Here is a 14,186-nt window from a genome sequence, read left to right on the forward strand (position 1 = left end):
ATACACTTTACTTTTTAAATTTTTTTAAAAATTTTTGTTTAAATATAAATTATCTTACAAACTTATAGGGCATTTTAGTTTGATTTGAAGAGTAAAATAAAAGTTTCGATTTCCCCTCATTTGAATGTAAAAACAATCTCAAACTTAATTTTTATTACTGAATGTGGTGTTTATTATATAGCGTCCTGTGCCACATTAGAAATTACGTTGAGTAGAAAGAAAAGTAGAACTTTTAAAGGGTTGAACCGTTTACAGCATAAACTTCTATGATCTAATTGTCTACAACATGAAGAAATAGAAAATAATTCTTTGCCAAAATATTTGATTCTGTTCCAGGACAGGTCGAATAATTTATGGTCGAAGCAAATCGTGTTAAAAATTTAATTTTTCACCAGCGTGGCGTTTTAGATTAAAATAGATTAACCATAGGACAACTGACAATTTCAAGCATCGCACAGTGACTCAAAACAACAAAAAAATGGTAATAAACCCCTCACAACTTTTCCATAAATTAACTACCCTTTTTTAAATAATATGAAATTGCAATAATTTTTTATTTCAAAAGTATAAATAACTGCTTCATAAGATTTTTTTTTGTATTTTATAGTTAAAAGAAGTAAAAAAAATTGATATTATTTTCAAAGAAATCTGAAAAATGTGAGATTTTTATTTAACTAAAAAAGAGTATTTTTAACTTAAATAAAAGTGTATATTTATTTTGAAGATAATCTTTTGGTTTTATATATTTCAAGTTTACTAAAAAGAAAAAAAAAAGTCTGATTTTTTTGTTTAAATTTAAAGACTTTTCTAAAAAAAAAGTCGCAAGTAATTGTATTTTTTTTTGTTTATATATCAGCTAAAAAAATGTTCTTCCGAGTTCCAAAAATATATACATTTTTTCTAGTTAATTAACATTTCTACTTTTAAATTATAAAGGGTTACTGCGGTCTCCTGCGGTATTGGAAGTTATTAAAGAAATACCAATGTTGATAAACACTTAAAAACCTTGTTTTCCGCTATTTTTGAAAGTATTTATTATTCAATAAGTACAACATGTTTGAAAAAGCTTAACTGAACAACTTTAGTATTTCCTGTAATGTAAAGTTAACTTAGTAATATAGTGTTATTACAGGGTGTAACAATTTTACAACTCGTCGGCTTACTATCAAAACCTCCTAAGTCCGATTTTTTCATTTTTGAGGCTTTGACTTAAATTGGTTAGTTTTCTTGATGCGCAGCTCTATGCAAAACCACATAAATCTAATTGCCTCAAAAATTTATTAAACTGCCATCTATTGTTTATGGTCAAAACCTTCTAACCCACAGACATGTAGTTGTCTAAAATATATATCAAAATCATAGGTTAGAAATTTAGCTCATACAAATTTATTGTATTTTGAGTGTGTTGGCTGTGATTTGAAAGTGCAAGATGGATAACTATCAAAATGGAGGTAAGAAATGCATCTTTATTGAATTTTTTCTGAATTTTTTTATTGAATCTGTTCATTTTAAGAGACACATAGAAGTTTTGATCAGAATTATTTTTTTGAAGTTACTTGAAGTACTAAATTTGTTTGATAATTCATTTTGTATTAAAAAATTGCTTACACATTCCATTTTTATTTTCAGTTTATCTATCCCAACTCCAGATCTCGTTGTATTTTGTCGATGACCGATATTAATAGCAACAATATCGTAACTGATAGACTGAATAATGAGACTGACTGTATAGAAAACCTTAATAACGAAATAGAATTAGCTGTTATTACTTTGAGAAATTCAGAAAATTCAGATATAAATGACAATGAAAATTTTTTCCGTTCCGCATATGTTGATTGTGCAGAGAATATTTTTGCGAACACTGAAGATTTTAGTGTAAATGAATCTCTATCACAGTACTTTCAAGTAAAGGAGAATTTGAATAAGAACAACTGTAGTTCCTTTGTACTTGCAGAAAGTCTTGATTCTGTTGAAGAAATTCAGGCTGTTTCTTGTGCTGAAATTACCACTGAAATTTGTTTAAATAAAACAAATATTGTAGGTACAGAAAATTTTGTTGATAACGGTTATTATGGACCAGAAAATGAAAATGACTTGCCGAGTAGTAGTGTAATTCGTAGTGATACTAACAAGGAGTGTACTGAAGAAAAAGAAGAAGGACAAGTTGAGAAAGAAAGACCAAATAACGCAAGGAAAAAAAAAAACGTAGGTGTATTATCTTGTGAAGATTAATAATTTTTTACATTAAAAAAAAAGTGCAATTTTTTAGTCTTAATTTTTACCAAATATTTAAGTGCAACGTTATTCTTTATTTTAATTAAACTTTTTAGTTACGTTTATGTATTTCTTGTTTATTGGTAACTTAAACTTGTAAAAGTTAATTTATTATGTTGAATTTTGTAAATTAATAAAAAAACTATTAAACCTACTATGTCAATTAAAAAAAACCATTTTGGTAGGTCTATTGTATTTATTATTAGTTTTTTGTGTCTCCTATAAAATTTGTAAAAAAGGACATAGAAGGTATTGATAGTAAGCCGACGAATTGTTAAAGCCATTACAAATTAAAATTTTAAACAGTGTAAAGTAAAATTTTAAACAGTGTAAAGTAAAAAAATATATAATGTAATTTAAAATGTTTCTGATTTATTAGTTTTATTATATTGATGGTTCTTAAAAACAATAATAATGAAAAGATTAGATCTTATCCCAAATATATGTGAATTAGGAGTGGATAAATTAAGATTACGGAAGGATTTACTAAATGAAATGAAAAATACTGAAGAAATTCGCAAATAAAACTTAAATAAAGTAAAGGTTGCTTTAGTTATATTTATTTCAAAGGTGAAGAGAAAACTAAAACAATATGAACGAAATTATGATACATTTATACAAAAAGAAAATCGTTGGCTTCAAAGAAATTTTATTAACAATAAAAATAGTCATTTTGGTTCTGGAAAGCCCCATAAGCAATCGAATGTTCTTGGAGAGCAAAGCAAAAGAAAAAAAAAATAAAAGAACTCGCCACTGAACATCATGAAGCTCTGTTTTTAGCTTCTGCAAAAAGTGCAAATGCTGCTGGAGAAAAAAAAAAAGCTTCTTTTTTAAAAACAATATGTCTAATATTTTAGAGATTTTTTTTTTGGATAAAATCTTTCCCATTAATATGAGTGTAGAGGAAGCTCTTGCATTAAAAATGAACACTGATCTCAGCGATAAACAATATCAAATGATCAGAAACTCAGCTCTTGTACACAATGTACATATTTATCCTACCTTGAACGATATTTTAGTGGAAAAATTGAAATGTTATCCTGAGAATATAGATTTTTTCTGAAGTTTCTGCAAAGTCTACTCTTCAAAGCATGTTAGATCACACTGTGAGTAGAATAACTGAAATGATTGATATGCTTAATTGTGGTCAAGGTAACAAAATATTTGGAGCTTTATATGGAAAGATTGGTTTTGATGGAGCATCAAGCCAAAGTATTTATAAACAGAAATACTTTGAGACAAGCATCACAAGTATAGAACTTAAGAGTGAAGAAAATCTTTTTAGTACAGCTTTTGTGCCTTTATTTCTCAGAGTAAAAGATGGCGAAGTTTGGAAAAATGGAAATCCTTCAAGTTGTCACTTTTGTAGACCTCTTCATCTACAATATAAAAAAGAGAGTTCAATTTTATCCAGAGAAGAAGAATCATATCTAAAAAATCAAATAAATACCTTAAAGACGTTTTGCAAAGTTTTTGATATTGCAGGAAGAAAGGTGACCTTTAATATCAGCTATAGAGTTGATCTTACAATGTTTGATAATAAAGTAGTTAATGCACTTACAGTGACAAAATCCACTCAATCCTGCAATGTTTGCAATGCTAAACCCAACGAAATGAACAATATTGATGTATTAAAAGAAAAAAATGAGAATGAGTCAGCCTTTGGGCTTGGAATTTCAGCTTTGCATGGCTGGATAAAATGCTAGGAATTTATTCTTTATTTGAGTTATAAAATTGAAATTAAAAAGTATAAGCCAAAAACAATTGAGGAAAAATTATCTGTAGACTTAAAAAAAAGAGATTCAGGTACTCTTCAGAGAACCGTTAAGCTTATATGTTGACATGCCTAAAACTGGGTCTGAAAATACCAATGACGGTAATACTGCCAAAAGAGCATCTAAAAATAGTAAAGTTTTTTCTAAAATTACTAAAGTTGATTGTGATATAATTGAAAGATTGCATAATATTCTCATAACCATATTTTATGGATATCCTATTAATATCAATGAATTAGATTTATGCTGCGCTGAAAAAGCTAAACGTATAGTGAGTTTGTACGACTGGTATGTTATGCCTCCCACTGTACATAAACTGCTGCTTCATAGTTCTTCCATATTGCATAAATTACCTTTGCCAATCGGGGTATATTCGGAAGATGCACTGGAGAGTTTAAATAAACAGATAAGAAATTCTAGACTTAAGCACACGCCAAAAATATCAAGGTTAAACACAATGATGAATCAGATGCACTACATTCTAGTAAGATCAGATCCAAAAGTATCAAGCATATCTTTTAGAAAACATAAGAGCTATCGAGGAATACCGTTACCATATGAAGTTATTAAATTAATTGTAATGTAAATAATAAAATGAATGTAATAAATACAGTTTTTTTTCTCTATGTATCAACCTCCTTTAAAAAACATTTTTATAAAAATATCAAGTAGTGTAATATATCAAGATAATGTGTTTGTCTTGAAGATTCTAAAACTTGAAAAAAAAATTTTTTGTACGCGTATAATCGCGCTTTTGCGCATATACGCGCGTTTAAGGTGACTACCTTAAACGCGCGTATATGCGCAAAAGCGCGCGTTATACGCGTCGAAACTACGCATAAAAAAAAAATTTATTAATAAATTTGAAATCTTTGACCCAAAAATTATTATATTGATATATAACATTATTGATTTACGATTTATGTCAAATTTTATTTAATTTTTACCGTTTTTTGATCTTTCTGAGTCACTGTGCGTCGGCCCGACGTCTTGCCGACATGTTTTATATCAGTATAAGATCGGCATCGTTTTACTTCATCGGCCCGATATCGGTCCGTCAAATAAAAGAAACTAACTTATGTTCCATCGGAAAACATCATAGACTTGATGTCTGCGGAACGCACCATAAAATGACTTGTTCTGTGAATGTTTACAATGCTCAAGCGTAATGATACTAAGCGTGCGCAAATTAAGGCATTACTTAAGTAATGCGTCAACATGCGAAAATTGTCTAACAGTTTTCATTACTAATTTTTTGAAATTTTCAGCTGAAGTAAACTTTCGCCGTCGATAGCCTACCGAAAGTCGGTAGCCAAAAATAAATTCTTATCCTACCGTTTCATTGGCTAAGAATTTCACGTGTCAAATCAACCAATAAAACACGCTTTCGGTAGAATAAATAATTTTAAATAGACTGTCGACTGTCGGTAGCAAAAAAAAATCTTATCCTACCAAAAGTCCGTTTAATTGGCTAAAAATGTCACATATCAAAACGAATTTATTAATCAATAAAACGCGCATTCCGTAGTAAAAATAAATGTAAGCAGAGAAGGTAATATTAATAAATATTTTTATTAACTTTTTTTCTACAAAGTTTAAGTGATAAACTTTGCAGAATGAACTTTTCTAGTGTATGATATATATTTGTAAAATGTTAAAAATTAAAGCCTTTGAAAACTTTTAAAAAAATTATATTTTTGAAACTTTTAAAGAAATATAGGTTTTGCACTTACAAGGGGATGTTAGGCCCTCAGCTAAGTGGGCGATGCTATTTCCGTAAATGTTCTTATGTATAACATAAACATTTAATTCACAGTTTTCTGTAAATTAAGTCTTCGTATTTTGATTAACAAAATGATTTTTCTTTTTTATTTTTAACAACAATGTTCAAATTTTTTATTGATTTTAAAATCAATATAAAATATTGAAATTATTGAAAAGGAAAAAAGGCACATTTGAAATACAGCTTTAGTTAAAACAATAAAACCTACAATATGTTTCTCCTGTTTGTAAATTTTTCTTAAACTGAAGCTAATAATAATGAGGCTTGTATTTAAGGGCCTGTTTATATGGACAAGGGCTAGCCCGTTTGCCGAGCTAGCCCGGAAAACGAGCCAGTTTTAAAATTGCGTTTAAATGAATTTTTGCCAAAAAAATAAAAAATGATATCGAGGTCAGCCTGGCTTTTTCTAGCAGGGCTGGCCTCTTTATCGGTAAAATAATAACTTTAAAGATGGCGACTTAAAGATAGCGACATAACTTAAAGATAGCGACAAAAAAAACACATTGCATTTTAACAATATGTTTAACTGGTATTATAACACAAATAATGGTTCTTAAAAGCCTAATTGTATTATATAAGCTTTACAAATTTAGATTTGATAATTTTTCAAATATTATTCTTTTACGAAAACGATCATAATCCCTTCAAAAGATGAAACAAGCAAGAGAGAGAGATGCCTTAAAAGAAAAAATCGTAGTTGCTGGTTTAAAACTGGAAGAACTGATTTATGGTGGCATAATATAATAACTGGTGTAGCTCCCAGTAATGTATGGAAAACAAACTTTAGCCTTTCACGGTTTCTTTTCATGAATTTGGTTTCAGAGCTAAGCCCTTATTTATCTCCTGACCCTTTTTCGCCAAACTCTAAAGCTCTATCAGCAGATAAAAAAGTCGCTATTACTTTATATTACTTAAAAGATACTGGACCTTTGGTAAATTATAAAAGCAAAACAACTAAAATTTTAAGTACACGGAAGTTGCCAGTTTTATTATTAAATTTGTTATTTTATGCAGAAGCTTTCAAATTTAAAAAATGTAAGATTTTATACGCATGCGCACAAATTTATATACGAAATTAACTAGCCCGTTTGCCGAGATCTCGGCAAAAAACAGTGAGACCTCGCTATCCGGGCTAGCTCGTTTATTCATATAAACGCAAAATAAAATTAAGTTGAAATATTGATAACGTCAATACCTCGGTAAACGGGCTGGCTCGTTTGCCGAGCCAGCCCGCTTTCCATATAAACAGGCCCTAAGTGGATAATGTATTAGGCTTGTATTTAAGTGGTAAGTAGATTTAATTAAATGGTCAGTATTATTTTGAATAAATGATCTGTTTTAGTCATATGGTCAGTATACTGTGATTATTACCCACAAGAATGCCTGCACAAACAAAAAAAATTCAGTTGATGTATGTATATCCACTGCACCTGTCCCTAAAGCAATCGATGTATGTACATTCAATTCGCCTACCCCTAAATCAGTAGATGTATATACACATTATTTAAAATACTAACTACTTGATTATTTTTATACTGACGATTTAACTAATCATCTTACCAAAAACGTCTATTATACGAATTTATTCATACTTTATATAGCTTATTGCAAATAACTTTACTACAAAAATTGCCTTGGTTTTTAGTTCATAAATTACATAAGACTCAAACTTATGTAATTTATTTAACGAAATGCACCATAAGAAGGTAAACCATAGGACTTTGCATTTCATTAAAGATTTTATTAAAGAAAAATACAAAAGTACATTCAAAAATCTAATAATATATAAAATAATATATAAAAAAATCTAATAATATATAAAATCCATAAATAAATATTATCCATATAATCTATATAATACATGCTGCATAAAAAGTACGCTAAAATAGCTATTACCTTACATAACAGGAACAACAATACCAATATCTTAATGCTATTAAACATACAATTATACAAAACAGTATACAGGTGTTTATAACATGTAATACAATATTTAACATAATAGCATGTCTTTTAACAGAATCAACTTTCACAAAACGAACTGGGACATCAGAAGACTGTCAGCAATGTTTTTTAGGCAGACCTATAGTTGTAAGTGTTGCACCTTTTGGGCGCCCACATTGGACAACACATTGAGGCAAATGAATCTTCTTTAAGCCAGAAACTAACATAAATGTATAAGATTCTATAATTCTTATTCTTCTTATTCTTATATGACTCATACTTTACGTATTTTATCTTCAATAGCAGATAACAATTTCTAAATTTATATTTAACTGTAATATCTCCTTTATTTTCTACAACTAAACATTCTTCTTGGTGTGGTTTTGTGCTATCCACAACAGATTGTTCTGACAGCACCTTTCTGATAATTTTATCTTTGTTCTGAGGGGTTCCATTCGGGTCTGCTAATTTCTCCGGTTCGCTGTGAAATGATTCTTCAACAGTTGATGTTGATTTACCTCCCTTGTACTCCTGCAATCGAAAAATCCGGTGTTAAGAATATAGAATCTTTCTCAACAAGTTCATTTACAACCATGACCTTTCCATATTCCTAACCCTTTTACAATGCCTGAAGAAGATTCATTCGTTGCTCAAAAGTATGTCCAGTAAACTCTGATGCTGACAATAATACTCCCTGGTCAATTTTTTTTTGTACATAGCTCAGCATTAAACAGATTCATTCCTTTCAACTAGTGAAGAGCAAAGATATGGTGACAAGGCAGACTCATGGAATTGCAAAACATACAAGCACATGAATAAGAAGTAACTTTAAGCTGACCTTCACTGCTTTTGACTATATAATTATTATTTTCAGCAGATAAAAATTTGACTTCATAACGCAAGGTCATTTGTTTTAACACTAGCCGAAACGCATATGATGTCAGAATTTTCTTAAAATTTGCCTCAGCGGAATTAGGTTCAAACATATCAACATATGTTTTTTGCATTTGATAGTTTGGTGGTCTCTTTCATTCCGCATTGAGGTTAATAAAACAGAATTTATCACGGAAGTTTTCCAAAGCACTATTAAAGTCAATAACTTCTTTTAGTTTTCCATTAAAATTCCCTCAACGGTTATCAGTGGTGTTCATAAAATTTGTACAAGCATAATTTAAACCAAAAACCCACTCATTACGAATGTTGTGCCAGTTATCATTAAAATATTTCAGAACTGTGGTAGGTGCTGGTGAAATAACTATCCCATAAAAATCATTGTATTAGTACTCTGATGTTGCATAAGCTAATTTCTGAATGAGCCCAAGACATGATGTTCGTTATCCATTTGCGACCCCAAGCTTGACTGTAGAAATTTCACGATTGAAAGTTCTTAAAATAAAAATTAGATTATTATTTACAAAATACATAAATTTGTATCACTTGAGTTTTATACGAATCATTACATATAAAACGTTTGCATGAGTTGGACATTTCTCATATTGTAGTTTCTCCATTATACACTTCACCAACAGTTGATGTGGCAGCAACTCTTTTGCGGCCTCTTCCCTTAATCAGTGGATGTATGTACAGAGATATCTGCGATCCCCACAAAAACAAGTGACGACATATTGGTGATCTAACAGTGTTAGTTGTGCAATTTTACAATACATTTATTAGCTCAAGTTACCTAAGAGTGTGAAATAAGCAAAGTAACAGAGATGCATCGGGAAAAGCAGCACGTAAAACATGTCTCTCTGTCAATTCTTTGTCTGTCATGAATGGTGATGTGCGAAATTCGAAACTTCGATTGCGAATTCGAAACTGACTTTTAGTTTCGTTTCGAATCGAACTTTTTTTTAGTTTTGAACCCTTCGAATTTTCGAAGTATAGTATCTTTGTTTCGAAGCGAACCCAAGGTTAATCGAATTTTATCGTTTAAAAGTGAAAGAAAAAAGTCATATAGTGTCACAATGGCGGATAGTAACGATGGTAATTGTCGAAGTATTGTCTAGGAATTTTTTAGTAGGCAAAAAACGAATGGCAATAGAATTATAGACATTTGCAAAATAGGAACATGCAAGTTTCCTGTTCAGTGTCCAACTGGAGTAACAACAGGTCTTTATGTTCATTTACGTGCTGCTCATCAGAAAGCGCATAAAGTGTGTGTAGCGAGAAATAAAGAGAATTGTAAAAGAAAACTTGCAGAACAAGAACTGAAAAATGAAAATAAAAAGCAAAGTATAGTTGATGATTTTTTTAATAAGAAAGCACATTGGTCGTCTAGTCATTCAATTGCGATCACTATAACGAATTCGGTTGGTTGCATGCTTGCTCAAGACAAGTTGCCATACGACTTTGTAGAAGGCAGAGGATTCAAAGAACTGATGAAATTAATGGAACCACAATATCTGGTGCCAAGCATAACTATCTTTTCAAGATCAGTTGTACCTGAGTTATATTGTAGTGTAAAACAGAAAACGGCTAATAAAATATATCGAGTTTTGAAGGTATTTCAAATTCATTCACGACTGACCTGTGGGCTTCGAGGGCGCAAGATCCATTTATTTCTTTTTGTCTATCATATGTAAGTCCTAAATTTGAGCTAAAGACATTTGCATTAGAAAACAAGCCGTTTCCAGGAGAACATACTGGCGAAAGCATTCTTGAATCTTTAGACAAGACTATTGATATTTGGGAACTTCCTCGGACTGTTCCAATTTATACGTTGGGTTTAATGGCAGTAATATGAAGAGCACCATGAATCTCTCACAATCATTTTATGATCTTTCTTGTTTTGATCACACTTTACAATTAACCGTCAATGATGCCGTGAGTGAAATTGATGGAATGCAGACTTTTCTTCCAAAGCCGTCGTATTATGTCACATTATCACCACAGCCAGGCTACACAGAATTTGCACAGAGTGCAGAAGTGGTTCGGAAAAGCAGAACGAGAGCTGATAATCAATGTTGCTACTAGGTAGAACAACTCGGATTACTTTATGCTGAATAGATTATGCGAAGAAAAAGATGCTATATCTGCAGAGCCAGCAATAAGTTAAAAAATTGATAATTTGACTAATGCAGAATGGAAGCTTGATGAAGCCTATCACACAATTCTTGCTCCATATTAACAAGCAAGTAAAGAATTATGTGGAAAGAACTACCCAACGTTATCTATGAAAATTCCGGCTTTCCATGGCTTAAATCAGCAATTGCAGCGATTCATCAATGATCCTTCACATAAGGGTTGTGGTGTACTTATTGCTCAAAAATTAAAGTCAAAACTAGACCGACAATTTCCGCAATTCATATCAGCTTTGCCTGATGCAGCGTACATTTCTTGATCCACGCTACAAATCCATCTTCTTCTCTGAACAACAGCAAGCTACTGTTGTAGACAGTCTTCATCAGTACTCTAAGGAATTCCGATCTTGTGGCGGTACTGATGTTGGTGAAGGTGGACATGTTGCCTTGAGCGACCATGACACGATCATTACTCAAGGTACAAATTCAAAACTATAACGTTTTTATGTTACGTGATTAACACAGATTAAGACTTGATGGTAATGGTAATGGCCTGCAGTTCAGATTTAACTTTCAGATTTTTCACTGCATTGTGGTTTAATTTAATTACAGATGAATAATAATACATTAATGCACAGGTTTTCATTTTTGCTTGCTATTTTAGTTTTACAGCTATTTATATTATATAATATTTTGTAAGAACATTTTCTAGTGCTGGTGCTCCCGCTCCTGCTTTTGGAAGTGCTAATCCTGGTTTAGGTCCTGGTCGGACATCAGCTGCAGCCCCTAAGATAAGCAGTTTATGGGATGACTTCGACTGCATGCTTACAACAGCAACTGCGAATAGGATGCTGCCAGTTGATGATGCAGCTTCTGTGCAAGAGGAGGTCAGAATAAATATGATTGAACCTCCTATTGGAAGGAATGCCAATGTACTTGATTGGTGGAAAGTTAATCATCACCGTCTGCCAAAACTCTCAAGAATAGCGAGTGCATTATTGGCTATTCCAGCAACCTCTGTAAATTCGGGGAGATTGAACTCAACGTCTGGTAGCATAGTTGCAAGAAGGTAATGTAATCTGCTCTCTGAGCATGTGGTTGAACTAACTTTTATTCACGAAGATTTGTAGTATAACAGATAGCAGTAGTGTACCGAAGCCAGACTGCCCCAGATATGCATTGTATGCACTATGTATAAATGTGTCTTGGAAAATAATCCCTTTAAATTACCTTCAGAGTCTGTTAAAACTTCAACATTAGCATCTAAAAATAATATAATTATGTTTTATATAAATTCAATAAAACAGTGAACGTAAAAGTACAAAATTATTTCAGAGACTACTTACTTTACTTTTCTTTTAACGTTGTAACAAAGGTTCCAATATCATTCCAGGTATCAACTTTGTGAGATAAAGCAGCAATAATAGATATATCTCTAAGAGCTATTATTTTGCCTGTGGAGTTTATCAACTCTTTTTGCAGCAGCTTTTTTTTAGATTTTAAATGAATTAACTCTGTAGCTTTTTGAATAGCATAGTCAGGAAGTCTTCTTTGATTAGGCAGGTGCTTATAGAGAATCTGAATTTAAAAATAAAGATCAATCTGTGAAAAAAAAAATTGGGTAACAAAGGGGAATATGAGAAAAGAAATAAATGTGTCACTTACTTCAGATACTTCATGGTTATGTGTTTTATCCATATCTTGTAAATTTAAAGATTGTCCATCTTCTGACGCTTTAAAATGCAGGTAGAAAGGACAGCTTTTTTTAAAAGTTCTATAACAATATTTATAATCAAAATCCAAAATATGGTCTATTTTAGATATATAATTTCCATTGTAATAAAATCATCAGCAAATAAAGCCACCTTAAATGTGAGATTTTTGAAGTGAAATTTTATTGGTGTTTTTAAGTTTTTTACAGAACAAAATTATCTCTAATATTTCAAAAGTTGTAAGAGTTTTAGTAACACCCTCTTGAGTGAATATTTTCAAAAAAAAAAAAAGAAACCATAAAGCTCATCTTGAAACAGCCAATCATAGCTTTGTTTGTTTCAAGTTGTATGTAACTAACGTAGGGGTTTTATGTTACTAAACTTGAGGTATTAGAAACTAGTTGTATGTAACTATACTTGAAGTATTATATATTTTTGCTAAAGCACTAAGTGATGATTGCTTGCCACATCTAATATTGGATTTTATAAGTAATAGAAATCAGTGTATAGTAGTCGGTGAATTCTATTCAGACTGGGTAGACGTGTTAAGTAGTGTTCCTCAGGGTCCTGTAATTGGTTCTGTAAATAATATTATTTCGGTGTTCATAAATGATGTCTCTGAATTGGTTCAAAAAAATTGTGATTGATTTTTTTGACATTAACCTGTAAAAAAACAAACAATAACTTACAAACTTTTACGTTTTCCCTCGCCACTATATTTAAATTTTTGACCACCATGTATACAACAATACTTGTTGTAATATCTGAGGTGCTATAACAGCAGCTTTCTTTGGAACAGATTTTCTAGCAGCCTCAATAGTTCTAGCATCTCTAATCCATAACTTAACAAAATTAGTATCTTCATAATTTTTTAATAACTTCTTTTAACAATACAAATGATGAAAAAGATTCAGAGGAAGTAAAAGCGATTGCCATTTTCACTATATGATGTATAACACTTTGACTTGTTTTCACACGTGAAATTATTCTACCGAAATTTCTTAAAATTATTTATTCTACCAAAAGCGTGTTTTATTGGTTGATTTGACACGTGAAATTCTTAGCCAATGAAACGGACTTTCGGTAGGATAAGAATTTATTTTTGGCTAGCGACTTTCGGTAGGCTGTCCGCGGCGCTAGATTTATTTTTATCTTCTATTTTTAAAAGAATGTTTAAAAAATTGAGTAAATGATCATAAAATGGGTAACAGATAAATTATTAGGAATAATTACTTCATTAATAAATATCTATTAACGAAAGACTTTTTTTTACATAAACAACAACTTTTATGAAAATTCGTGTAAAAAAAATTACTGCTTAAATCTATAATACTTTGAAATACCAATATTTCTACCACTTCTTTGCGTATTTGAATAAGGTGAAACCCACTTCTTCTCTTGATTGAATTTTTTTTCAAATAGGTCAAACCCACTTCTTCTCGTGACACAATCTATTTAAATTGGGTAGCTAAGAATTCTATACTTTCACTTCTTTGCATAACTTAACTTTTGATTTAAAAAAAATTGATGTGGCTTCTTCAGTTATGAAAATATATATATATATATATATATATATATATATATATATATATATATATATATATATATATATATATATATATATATATATATATATATATATATATATATATATATAATAAAATACACGTTTTGT

At 30.6% G+C, this 14,186-nt stretch overlaps 2 pseudogenes; one reads left to right on the forward strand and one right to left on the reverse strand.

Moving 5' to 3' along the window:
* Window positions 1-8,865: 8,865 nt before the first annotated feature.
* LOC149890194 (uncharacterized) lies at window positions 8,866-13,447 on the reverse strand (annotated as a pseudogene).
* Window positions 10,775-11,297, forward strand: LOC149890195 (E3 SUMO-protein ligase ZBED1-like; annotated as a pseudogene).
* Window positions 13,448-14,186: the final 739 nt, after the last annotated feature.

This window comes from Hydra viridissima, unplaced genomic scaffold (genome assembly GCF_058129835.1).
Source record: "Hydra viridissima isolate aposymbiotic clone 2 unplaced genomic scaffold, HvirCarnegie_v1 scaffold_4, whole genome shotgun sequence".
Lineage (NCBI taxonomy): Eukaryota > Metazoa > Cnidaria > Hydrozoa > Anthoathecata > Hydridae > Hydra > Hydra viridissima.